General features: G+C 50.2%; 1 protein-coding gene across 6 annotated transcripts in view; it reads right to left on the reverse strand.

Annotated features, from left to right (window-relative positions):
• The window catches only part of MAP2K7 (mitogen-activated protein kinase kinase 7), a 65,026-nt gene that overhangs the window by 31,708 nt on the left and 19,689 nt on the right, over positions 1–13,629 (reverse strand). The gene's annotated exons all lie outside the window — the stretch shown is intronic.

Here is a 13,629-nt window from a genome sequence, read left to right on the forward strand (position 1 = left end):
AGGACCCGGATCCTTTCAAACACACACCTCTAATTCCCACTGACTGAGCCAGAACCCAACACAGGCCAAAGAACCACCATTTTTCCACACTGCCCCAACACAGCTTGAAGCTGCTCAATCTGAATGAGCTTAAAGAGTCTTAACCAAGCAGAGACTTTACTCCTTGGAATCAGAGGATCCCAAAGCACAAGTGCAAATACGCTCTAACACACTGAGTATTACCCACCTCATAGATGGGCCCCCTGGAGACACTTGGCCTGGGCAAGCCCAGCAGAACCAGTAGAACCCAGGCGTTCGGGCACAGGCTCGTCTGTTGAAATGGTTCTAATCACAAATCATGCCCCCTTTTGAACTTTGCTTCCACATTTGCTCCTGTATCCAAGTGCTGCAATACTAGAAGGGCTTGAGCCAGAACTTGGACCCGTTCCACTCCCATGTGAAGCAACCCAGTTCGTCCTGCACCTTTTCCCCAAAGTTCTCTTCGAAAGGTCCCACCCGACTAGAAATATAGGGCCAAGCCCTCCACCGGGGTAAATAAGGGGAGTGCTACATCACAGAAGCCATGCATATGTGCACGGGCTGCGCCTGCACTGATTCGTAACGCTAAACTGAGTCCCTCCACCTTTAACTGCTGCTTGTCAAAGTGCGACATTCTCTTCCCAGCCACGCAATCAGCTGCCTCCCCTGCATGATTCGTCCTGTCATGATGACAGCCAAATGCACCAGCTCCCAAAGCCTTCGTTAGCATCCAATTCCAAGCCCAATTCATTTGAAGTGACTTCAGTGGCAGTAGCTAGGGCAGCTGGAGATCTGAGTTCTGTTCTGGCTCTGCCATGGATTTACTACAGGTCCTAGGCAAGTCTCTTCCCCCTCCCCATGCTTGTTTTCCCTCCCCTCCTTAACCAGTTTTGTCTTGTCACAAAGCAGGCCAGAGATGGGCCTAGACCCTATACTGGCGTGGGCAAAAGGGCCTGTATAGGCCGGATCCGGCCCTCCAAGCAAGTTGATCCGGCCCCTTCTGGGGTGGCCCAGGGCCAATTAAAAAATGTCTGTAGTGCCTCTGCGTCAAAAATTATTGCCCACCCCTTCCCTACACCCCTCATAGCCCAGGCCAGGAGGTGCTGCAGTAAGTCCCACTCCCGTCCCAACAACAGCGAGTGAGGAAATTTCAACACTTCAGACCGAGCATGGAAGGGAGCCGGTTCCCAGGGCAGATGGCGAAGGGAGTGCCAGTGCCTAGTGCAGGACTCCTGCCTGCTCTGCCACTCACAGGCTGGCTAACAGCTGGCAGCTCCAAAGGCTCCCTGCCAGCGCTGAACACAGTGCTGCTGTCTGAGAAGTGGGGACCTGCAGGGAAAGTCCTGGCTCACTCCGGCTACGAGACCAGAGACAAAATGCCCCTCTCTGTTCATTCCCAGTTTGTTTGCTTTGTGCATCTGGCATCACTTGCTGCTTGCTCACTTTCACAGGAGTCTGTTTTCCCCATTGTTTGTCTGGGTTCTTCCAACATGCGCCAGAGGAAGAGGGATCTTACAAAGCAGGAAAACGATATTATTTCTTGGTATTACGGCAGCACTTACAGACCCTGGCCAAGAGCATGAGCTCAAGGGAGATCCCCTGCTCCCTTGATCAGTATTGGGGCCCCCAGCATGCTGGGTGCTGCACAGGCACCTAATGAGTGACTATCCCTGCCCCCAAAAGCACAGCTGAAATAGACAAATGGGGGAAACTGAGGCATGGAGCAGGGACGTGATTCACAGATCACACAATTGGTCAGTGGAGGAGTCAGAGACAAAACCTAGATGTCCCAAGTGGCAAGGCAGTGGCAGATCTGCTGACCCATGTGCTATAAACCTACACAACTCACCAGGAGGTCTTGGGATCACAGGGGGTGCGTCCACACTGCACCGTAAGGCTTTTGTCGACGGAGGCTTTGTCAACAGATTCTGTTGACAAAGAGCATCTAGACTACAGCCAGTTCTGTCGACAAAGCAAGCCGCTTTGTCGACGTGAGAGTGTAGACGCAAAGGACGGTGTAGATGAAATAACGCCTTCTTTCGACAGAACTCTGTTGGCAAAAGGCGTTATTCCTCGTAGAATGAGGTTTACCGCCGTCGACAAAACTGCCGAGTTCTGTCGCCGTTATATCGACAGAACTCGGTGGTAGTGTAGACGCAGGTATAGTTTTGTCGACAAAGTCCACTTTAGTCGACAAAACCCTGTAGTCTAGCCACACCCTTGGTGATTGCCTGTTCTGTTCATTCCGAGGCACCTGGCATCAGCCACTGTTGGCAGACAGGACACTGGGCTAGATGGACCTTTCGTCTGATCCAGTCTGGCCAGTCTTGTGTTCCCATGGCTGAATGAGACTAACCCTCACCTACCTCAACCTAAGTCATCTCCAAGTCAGCACCCAAAACCACCAGCCAGTTCTGAGAGTTGGCCTGACTGCATGGCTTTGGGTAGACTGCAGAATCGGTGGCTCGGTTACCCATCAGCAAAATAAGGATAACACAACCCTATAACCCAGCTCCAAGGGAGGCAATCTGGATGTTTGCCAAAAGCATTAATGCAAAACACTTTTAAGCCCATTGGTTATAAAGGAAACACAAGAGGAAGCTGCTGGCACAAATCCCTCAGGAATCAGGGCATGATGAAAACCAAAACATTCCACTGCTATGTCTTTTAATGGGGTTTTAGCACATTTGAGGCACTCTGAGTAATCTGGTTTCACAGCCTCCTCCAAACTTCTGGATTTGCTCAAGGAATAGCTGTGCTACAGAGCAATTCCAGGGTCAGTTTCAATGGCATGCGCTCCACGGCTGGGTTTGGAAAGGGAACAGGAGCAGTATGCATTAACATAGAGGTGGGCTTCCTCCTGATACATGCAACCTGGCTGTACTGGACCCTGCATGATCAGCATCCCTGAAAAAAGACACAACCAGGGACAATGTAGAGAATCCGACACCCATTTTTCTAAGCAGGGCAGTATCCAGAGCCCTACATTTGTGTCTCTACCCGATTTTCTTTTTCCATAACAGGCTGTATTCTTTCTTCTTTAATAACTGGTCATCTTTTTCGAGGGGGAGGGAGAACATGCTCCATAAATCCACGTCCTATTCACAATCAAGGTGCAAGGTACCACTATAGTGAGTACGGTTACAACCCAGGAGAGACCCACTAAGCCTGATCCTGCCTCCGAGGAGCTTGTTGAGAATTTTCTCGCAAAGCATTCGGTCGTCAAAGAGTCCGTGGGAAAAGTTTGGTGTTAACGAAACATCTCTGGGGGAAAAAAAAAATCTACCTTTTTATACTACAAAAAAGATTTTAAAATTATAAAATAAAAATCAAGCATTTTGACGTGATGAAAACATGTCGGTTAACACAAACCAAACTGTTTCCCCAGGATCACGGAAAATGTGTGACAATTTATCAGGTTTTGACTTTCCAGCCTGCTTTGGAACAGTGAAAAAAAACAAAATCCTGAAAACTCTCCCATGACGAGAAAACTATTTCCCGCCCGGCACTGAGCTCTTTGGATCTCATCTAGCAAAGCCCATGGAGTTCTCAGCACCCTCTGAGACTGAGCTGCTACAGGACGCAATAGTCCTTAAAGGCACATGATTTTAAGGTCATAAGGGACCAATGTGACATCTAGTTTGACTTCCTAGAAGACACGGGTCCCTCCCACGTGTTATTGTCACAAGCTGATGGGCTTCTTCAAGAGGGGAGGCCCAGTGCACCTGGACTGACACTTGCTGTGAACTGGGCACAAAGGGAGGAACTGGGGCCTTATAACAGAGCCATGCAGGAACCTTGACTGTCCGCAGTGTCTGTAGGCATCTGCCAACACTCACCTGTGTTCAGAACAGCCAGGTGTTTGCTTTAAACCCAGCTGGGAAGCAGGTATCAGTGCAGGTGCAATGGGACAGGCCCCTTCTAAAAAGGGCCAATACCCCTTGGACAGTTGCTAACACACCACTGATTAGAACAAAGAATGTTTCCGTCTCATTTTACTTTTCACCATTCAGCCTATGCTCCTTCTGGTGTCCCAAGGACAGTGAAACTGGGCCAGTTTCCTTTTATCTTAAGTCAGTTTCACTTTCTGGTTGTGAGCTAAGATCACAAGGCTGCTGTGCTTCAGTCAGTCAGACACGGGGACGGTTTTAAGGCCAGACAGGGCTGTTAATGATCAACGAGCCCAACCTGATGCACAACACAAATGTCATTCAGCACAACTGGGTATCAAACCTGAACTTTACACTTTAAGGAAAAGGAAACTCTGGTGAAAGCAGCTGGTCAGCCTCAGCTGGTAACGCCAGTTTTTCCCACAAAACACAAAGTTCCCTGCAGACTTTCTAGGGCCCAAACTCACTCAGTCAGGTTAACAGCGAACGGTTTGGTCCTGCCTCCTTGGAATCATTCTGCCTGGGATTCAAATGGAGACGGGACTGGGGTCACAGTGCTCTGCAGGCAGCAATATTTGCTTGAGGTGGGTCTCCACTACCAAACTGTAGACAAGTGTCCAGACCCCAGCTGGTGTAAATTAGCATCTCTTCCCTGGAGTCCATGAGGCCAGGTCCCCAGCAGACGTAAACTGGCATCTTTCCACTGGTGTCAGTCACTCCAGGTCTCCAGCTGGTACAAACTGGTATCTCTCCCCTGGGATCAGTATGGCCAGAATCCCAACCGGTGTAAGGAGTCTCAACCTACAGGAGTTAATGGGGCCAAGTTCCCAGCTGGTGTAAAACAGTGTCACTCCACTGAAATCAATAGGACCAGCTTCCAAGCTGGTGTCACACCACTAAAAGCAGTGGGCCAGCTGGTGGAACCTGGCCCAGACAAACAGGGTACTGCCCCTGGAATTGATAGAGCTATCCCAACTAATATGCCAATATGGACCACTAAGTCTCTTCAGCTGGAGCCTGGCACTGTGCGCCCCCTCCACACACAGCAGTGGGAATTGCCCACAGACACCAAGTGCTGCTGTGCAGCTAGGAGAGGAGAATTCTGCCCCAGGGGCCCGATCCTCTCAGCAGTTGCCGAGTGCCCTCCGCTTCCAGTGGGCTCAGCAGGGTTGGTGTCACTCTCACAATGCAGGATCTGGCCCTTAGCAGGCAAGTTCCAAATAAAATGGAGCCAAGCCCTCTAGCCACACAAAGAGGGTTTCCAATCCAGGCTCCAAGGACTCACCTGGTTATTAGGGATTCTGGGACAGACTTTTGGAAGTGCCCAAGGAATTCAAGAGTATAGCTCCCACTTTACTTTTTGTGAGGCTTGTGCTCCTAAACTCCTTGGGAAATTCAGCAAATTTATCTCCCGCCCTCCTTTGTTTCCTGCCAAAGGAAGTACTCCTTCGTGCAATGTAGTCAACCTGTGGAACTCCTTGCTAGAGGATGTTGTGAAGGCCTGGACTTTAACAGGATTCAAAAAGAGCTAGTTAAATTTATGGAGAATAGTGGCGGTTAGCCAGGATGGGCAGGGATGGTGTCCCTAGCCTTTGTCAGAAGCTGGAAATGGGTGACAAGGGAGGGAATCACTTGATGATTCCCTGTTCTGTTCATTCCCTCTGGGGGCACCTGCCATTGGCCACTGCTGGAAAACAGGATACTGACTAGATGGGCCTTTAGACTGACCCCATATGGCCATTCTTATGACTCCTCTCCCACAGGGCTGTGTGACTGGAGTATGGGAGCCCATATTATCCAAGGGGATTCCTGCACACACACTCAGGATTAAAATGAGCAAGGACAACAGGCTAAGGTGTGTGTGTCATGGGGCTCTAGGGAGCAAAGAGCGGGGATCACTCTGACTCAGAGCGCCACACCCCCAGTGACACATTCCTTGTGACTGCAGAGGCAAGCAGGGCTTGGGGATAGGAACTGGGGAAGGAGGAGTGGCAGCCCACACTCCTGCTCTGCTAACAAACTGGAGCGACTGTGATGGAGAGAAAAAACCAGCAGGATGCACTGAGCAGTTGGGCTTTTTCCTCAATGAGTCACCTGAGTTAAAACAAGGGCAAGGGCTGGCTACGGGATCTCCCACAGAAAGGGACACCGATCATCCAGGCTGACCAGCCACATGACACAGGCCAGACAAGCTCACCCAGCCCATGTCTGGCAGTTGAGCTCGAGTCTGTAATTCTGATCTCTGGCGGCACAGGTTTTAGTACCTGTATCTCTTCACAAAGTGGTTCAGCGTGCAAGACCAATCCCGACCCAAACTCCACCCACATTGCTTCAGCCTCCCTACTCCCCAGGATTTGGGAGTAGATGCTTCCGACCAGCCCCTACCCCCAACTCCATTTCGACAGCACGCGCCTTGCTCATGCTCTCCATTCCAGAAGCCTGCATGCTACGCTACTGTTGGGGCATGCAATCTAACCGCTCCCCAGCTTGTCACATGGAGAACCAACAAGGCAAGGAGGGGAAACATGCTGCAGGCAGAGGTCAGCCACTCCAGTGTATGCGCCGAGGGGTTACGTTAAAGGGGAGTGGTGTGAGAGGGTGGGGGTGAAAGAGGAAGGAGGCAGAAGGGGTGCAGAAAGGCTGCCAGTGAACATAAAACCAAGAGGGTATGTAGGGGAGAGGAGGGCAGAGAGAAAAGCCACCATTGTGCCTAGTCTAAACTTAAAACTTACACTGGCATAGCAATGTGGGTCAAGGGTGTGAAAAAAAACACCCTTCCAGCAACGGCTTTATAGAGTAGACTGTGTGGGGGTGTGCATCTGCACACGGCTTGGGCTGCGGGTGACTCCCAGACCTGCGGAAATTGACCATGGGCCAGGCTAAGTGCCCAAAGCACAGGATGGGTGCTGGATACTGCTCCAACCGGACAGTCCCTAGGTGAGAATGGATGTTAGAGAGGCAGGTGAGGGAGATGCACCCCTGGTCACTTGGGGTGCATCTATGCTGCACCCGTTGCTTGAAATAAGCTATGTAAATTCCATAGCTTATTTCAAGTCAATTTCAAAATAGCTTATTTTGTAATTTGACAGTCTACACAGCGCCACATTTCAAAATAACCCACTATTCCGAAACATCCCTTAGTCCTTGCGGAACGAGGTTTACAGGGATGTCGGAATAGCGAGCCTGTTCTACTTTAAAACAACGGGCTTGCTGTTAAGACACGGGATAGCTGTTTCGGGATACCTCTGGTATCCCAAATTAGCGCTACAGTATAGATGTAGCCTTGGGCATTCGGATGATGGCTGAGGTCTCATCTATTTGTCCCAGGCCTGCCACTGGCATAGGTTGGCAAAGCCGTGGTTTGCACGAGTACAGCGTGAACCGAGGTGAAGCTGTGTCCAGACCATCCGAGGCTTGCAGCATCAGGGCAAAATCCCAGCACTGGTAAAGCAGCACAGGGCATGGCCAGGGAAACCAACAGGATGAAAAGTAGCAAAAGGGAGTTTAGGCTGCTGGAGAGAATGATTGCTGACTGTCTGACCTATTCAATGTGGAATGGTGTCTCCTGTGTCCTCACTCACAAATCTCTGCTTGGGGTGTTCGAAACCAGGTTGCCCAAGTGCCCTGTAAGGAACAATCCTGCACTAGGCAAGGGGGGGGGGAATTAACCTGTGTGTCCGTCCCTAGGGAGTCTGAGGCAGTTCCTCACAATAGTCAGGCTTATAACACTCACAAATGGGGCCCTTTCATTTCCTGGCAGGCAGGGAAGACAAGGAGAGCACTAAGTGGGAATCCCATGTTTCTGGCCCCATTATGTTTATGGCTGAGGGAGTTCTCACCCACCAACCAACTTTCTAGCGAGTGCGGGGAGAGCTCCTCATTCATTGGCTGACTGAGGAGTGAGTGGAGACTACACTGAGCTTTATCCTACCATTGGCTTTCAGTGGGAGGGTCCTTAGCCACTGGGAGGGTCCAGAGACCCTTAACGGGGGTGAAATTTTAAGGGAGGGCAGGGTTCAGCCTTCTGTGAAAAAAACTGCAGATCCTTTTAAGGTGACTTGGTTTGCTTTTCCTTCTCCAAGCCCCACCCCCCCTCCAAAACTGGAGTCACCCTAAATTACCAGCCACTTGGGAAGATTTTGGCCAGGATCCCTCACTACTCAATTGGAATGGAGGAGATGATGGTGGATTCACAGCCCACCTCCACTGCTACCATTCTAGAGTCAGGTGCTCTCCTGATCGACTTGGTCAGTGATCTGGTTCCAGTCCTGAATAATCTGCCATGAATTTCCTTGGAAATCAGGCTGTTTCTGCACCCATTGCCAATTATGAGGGTTTATGAGCCAGAGAGAGATGCTGGCTAGTTTTCAAGGATTTTAACTACAGTAAACTTCCGATAATCCGGCACCTTTAGGACCCAGGGGGTGCCGGATTATCAGATATGCCGGACTATCAGAAGGGGGGGGCTATGAGGGGTCTGGAGTGGGGTGGGAGGGGATGCCACCCCAGACCCCTCATAGCCCCCCCTTAGGATAGTCCGGCTCTGCCCCAGGCGTCCCTGATTCAGCCGCTGCTGGTCAGTTTCAGCAGCAGCTGAATTGGGGATGCCTGCAATAGAGCAGCTGGAGTGCTGCCGGTTTGGTCCCGCAGTGCCGAGGGGCGGCGCTACGGCACCAATCCAGCAGCACTCCAGCTGCTCTTGGGGACGCCTGGGACAGAGCAGCTGGGGTACTGCCTGGTTGGTCCCGTAGTGCCGCCCCTCGGGGCTGTGGGACCAACCCAGCAGGACCCCAGCTGCTCTGCCCCAGGGGTCCCCGATTCAGCCGCTGCTGAAACAGATCAGCGGCTGATTCCAGGAAGCCCGGGGCAGCTCTGCCCCGGGCTTCCTGGAATCAGCCGCTGATCTGTTTCAGCAGCGGCTGAATCGGGGACCCCTGGGGCAGAACAGCTGGGGTCCTGCCGGGTTGGTCCCGCAGCGCAGTCCTTTGGCGCTGCAGGACCAACCCGGCAGCACTCCAGCTGCTCTGTCCCAGGCGTCCCCAAGAGCAGCTGGGGTGCTGCCGGGTTGGTCCCGCAGCCCCAAGGGGCAGCGCTACGAGACCAACCCGGCAGCACCCCAGCTGCTCTGCTCCCGGCTTCCCCGATTCAGCTGCTGGTCAGTTTCAGCAGCAGCTGAATGGGGGAAGCCTGTCCGGCTGCCCCAGCACTTCCAGGTTCCTGATGGTGCCGGACCATCAGGAGTCCCGGAGCATTGGATGCCGGACTAATGGAATTTTACTGTAATGAAGACTGTTGGTACACCTCATTCATTCAGTGCTGGGGGATGCCTGCACCCAGTGCCAGGGCCCCCTCCATCTGAGAGTTCCTAGACCTTAAGATCAACATGAAAAGGAAGGAACTGGCAAAGGGAATGAAAGAAAAACCTGCAGAGAAAGAAAACTGAAGTCAAGCAAGGAGTAAAAGACGACATTAAAAATAACTACCAGAAAAGCTGCACCTGTCTCTGATGGAAGGAGGCTAGAGAGAGATCAGATCAGCATGGGCCTGGTTATCTCACCAGGACTACAACTGCACCTCAAGAGGCCTCTACTAGAAGCAACTGATACCTGCCAAGCCGGGAGCAGCGGTTATGTCTCTACAGCAGCATTGGTGCCATGAAGGTGATGGGGAAGTCCCCACCTGGTTCAAGCCAAGGGAAAAGTGGTGTGGGAGTATGTATTGTGCATATTGTGCCCATGGACTTCAGCAATTTCAGGAACATGGCAGCAGGCAGAGCTGCATCCCTAGCAGAATTAGCAGTCTGGGCACAAATAAAGCCATGCCAGCTGGCACAGCTTAACACTCATGGCAGCGCCTCCTAGGACTGGGTCCCTGGATAATCTGACCTGACCTTACAGTGCAGCTGAAGGCATCCAATCAAATGAGAGCCAGTAGAGAACAGAAAAAATAAACAATCGTCTCTCTACTTCTCACACCACCATTTTCTACCCGAAGCCTAACTCATGGGAACTAAAGGTGTGTCTACAAGGGCAAGTGTAGATGGGGGAACTTAACCGACATAGCCACAACTCTCTGGGGTATGAAAAACCCACTACTGTATTGATGTAATGATTTAAGTATAGGTGAACCCAAGGTCAGAGGAGAGGAAAGGGTTAAGATGCCTTTAATTATGGCTACATCTTCAGTTTAATCTGGAATTCCAATCAGTTGTGAAAATCCTCGCCCCACACTCAGTCTGTCCCCCAGCAACATTTCCACTCGAGTAGTTGCAGACGACCACTTAAAAATCCTCCACTTGAATTTTCAATTGGATACAATAGTGTAATTTCTGTCTGCAAACTATTTTGCTGTCAAAATGCTGCAGTGTTCTACCCCAGAAGTGGCAGGATTTCAATGCTGGGTGAAGCAATCCAAACACATCCATCACTTGCTTCCCGCAGGGGCTGGAGAGGGTTAAATGGAGGAATGCTTATGAACCATGCTGAGATCTTTGGATGGAAAATGCGAGGGGGCCAAAGTCCCTGTGCCTGTTTCCCGTTTGTTAGCTCTTCGGGGAAAGCACTTTCTCTGCCTCTGCGTTTCGACAGCACACCCTGGGCCTCTGCTGGGGCCCGCAGGTACTAGAATAATAAAAATAGGGTGGAATTTTACAGGAATCCCAAGATAAATGGGATCCATATTCCACTGAATTTCAACAGCTGCCTAATTCCCAGCTAAAATAAACAACACTAACATATCTTGGATTTGAAAGTGAGCAGTAAAGCTTTCTAAAAATGGACGCTTCCCACCAAATCAGTGACAACTTAAAGCACAAATATGCTGCCGATAAATCTACCTAAGGGGCTGGGTATCAAGTCAGTAGCAAAGGGGAATCTCGGCAGTTGTTTTCAGAGTCAGAACTGCTCATGTTTCTGATTGGTTTGTGTTTAGATGTTATTAGTTTTTTTCTTTTTCTCAGTGAGAGGGTGGGGAATGTCATTCTGAATTTGTCACCACACAGCAGCTGTTAAAAGTTTAGGTTCTTAGACCTGCCAAGAACCAGGATTTATTTGGGACTTTGATCCCTTTTGGGGGGGTTGGCTTCCTGGGTGTTGTGCCCTAGAACTGCGTCTCCCCAGAGACGAAGTGGTTCAGTGTCTGCACTGCTCTGCAGGGGGGCTGTAACCCCCAACTCTGTGGTTTGGCAGGGGGAGACCAGAGGATTGGGCCCAGCAGGCCAGAGTGGTGGGGAGTCCCAGAGAGTCAGTAGGCAGGTGTCAGTGGCATGATCAGCACTGTGGGCTACAATCCCAAGGGGTCTTCTCTGAATGTGCCCCATCACAGTGGCAGCGTCCAAACCACATTTCCTGCGACCAGGGTCATTGTGCCGCCGTTACCGGAAATTAAGCTCTTTCCCTGTCCTAAGGGCACATGATGCCTCTGTGTTTTTCCTGCAACAGTCTTATGAATACTGGCCCTGGCAGACTGAAAAGCTTTTCAGTTTCCCCTTAAACAGTGAACACGGTGGGTTTGACACGACTCTCACGGGGCATGAAGCACATGGCATTGCTCCTCACGGCAAAGAGCAACATGAATCGTGAAGAGGTGTGGATTTTAAAGGATCATGTGAGACTCAGTCTTACCATGGTCTAAGGCTCTGGAGCTAGGAACTCTGATTCCCAGCTGGGGGGAAGGGGAGGGAGAAAGTGGCCTAATGGTTAGGGCAGGCCATTGGGAGTCAGGATTCCTGGTTTCTGTTTCCATCACTTAGGTTTTAAAAAAGGCCCATCTGCATGTCTACTGAGCACCTTGGTAGCACAGGGAACTTTCTAAAGCAGAACAGACGGATAACTGTATAAATAATAAATAGTTGATAGATAAATATCAACTCTAAAGTGCTTTGAGATCCTCTATCTACCAAAGGAGGCTGGGTTACCTCCATTTGTGAGCTGGGAAAAGCTCTTCCAGCCCTAGGACTTTAGGAAAAGAGAGGCACAGGGAGGCGAGTGAGTTAGCTAAGGACACCCAGAGGCCAGGAGCTGAGCCAGGAACAGATCTAGGTGCCTGGATTGCCAGTCAGCTGCCAGAATGAGGACAAATGATATTTTCTATGGAGATGCCTCAAAGAGGATGGGTCAAAGTCAGGGCAGTCATCAACAGAAAGCTGCGAAATGCTGGTGGGAATCACCAGGGCATCTGAATTTCTGACTGCTGCAGTGAAATCATGTGCTCATAGCGCTGTTTCTGGAGTGGGCAGTTCAATGCCATATGCTCAAGATTGGGATGCAATGAACACTATATTATTTTTCTGGCCTAGAAAAAAGACAATTACAATTTTTAAATAAAAAATAAATACAATTTCATAGCTGGCTGACTGGGAAATTCCACAGAGTATACCTGCAAAGTCTAGCAGCATAGTGTTACAATTTGAGATGTAAGAACTAAAGAGGGGAAAAAAACAGTCAGATGATCAATGGACGTTTCATTTTGAAGGCTACCAGAACACTGGTTAACCAGCTGTAAAACAAACCCAACTCCAGGGATTGCTTCACTCGCCACTCTCAGACACAACTGACTTTGGGAGGCAGCACAATAGCTGCTTAACAGTGCCCAGCAAGGCAAAGCCACCACAAAACAAGCTGCTGTTGGGATTGTTTCACTAACAAACACGGCTGACTCCGGGGTGGAATGCAGCAGCTTCTGGCAGAAAGTGAAGAATCTTGTCCCCAAAGGCCAACAGCCAGGGGAATTAAGGCAGACTGGATGTCAGCAAATCTCAGAAAGCACAGTGAGATCTGAAAAGCTATAAACTCCCTTCTGTGTGCCCAAGGCCCAGTGTTCAAATATCATGACTCTGTTCTCAAAAACGTGAGACTAGCTTAAAAGTGATTTTTAATAAACATGATTTTATTCAACGTTTTATTTGCTTTCTGATTCACAAGCCTTTAGGATTGGTGTTGTTCGGCTTCTCTCTGCAGCCATGAAGGCCAAAACCTTATTTTATTTTATTTTTTTTAAAGGAAGCAGAGATGCTCAGGAAATCGCACGACTCCAGGAGCCGAGGCTTTGAGAAACACACCCAGTACTGTGAGCCTCAGGACAGAAGCACAAGAGCTGGGGACACGGCCAGATGGCATTCATCCCAAAGAGGGGCCCTCTAGCAGCACAGGACATGCAGAAAGCACATGTGCTCAGAACCCACTCGCTGGGAAGAGTGTCCCTAGTAAGCCCTAACGCTGCTCCTTGGGTCTCCCATCCAGGACTCACCTGGTTGGCTCTGCCTGGCTCAGGAGATACAAAAGACTCTCCTGAGCCCAGGATGGTATCAATAAAAAATTGGGAAGGGCCATTTCACTCCTCAGAGTCAGACTCTCAGGGCAGCTCCTGAGTGACAGGCTGCCCATACAGATGGAGGGGTGACTGGGACTCCCGGGGTGATCTGTGAAATGGTGAGAACAACCCTTCCTTTCCTACACACTCAACCATTTACAGATTCTTCAGGGAAGGGACTCTTGCACCTGGGCATATACAGCTCCTAGCACAGGGGGGACCCGCATCTCAGCTGGAGATTTCTAATCCACACAATAAGATTCCTCCAGGGATCCTGAGTGGTTCAAACAGGAATGTAAAGGTTATGGGGTTTTTTAATGTAGAAGACAGATTTAAAAAAAATGCTAAAATTGTTAGATATCATGCAACTGAATAGTCATGTAACCGCATGAAATCTTAGCAGTTACATGAT

The sequence above is a fragment of the Pelodiscus sinensis genome, chromosome 19 (assembly GCF_049634645.1).
Source record: "Pelodiscus sinensis isolate JC-2024 chromosome 19, ASM4963464v1, whole genome shotgun sequence".
NCBI lineage: Eukaryota > Metazoa > Chordata > Testudines > Trionychidae > Pelodiscus > Pelodiscus sinensis.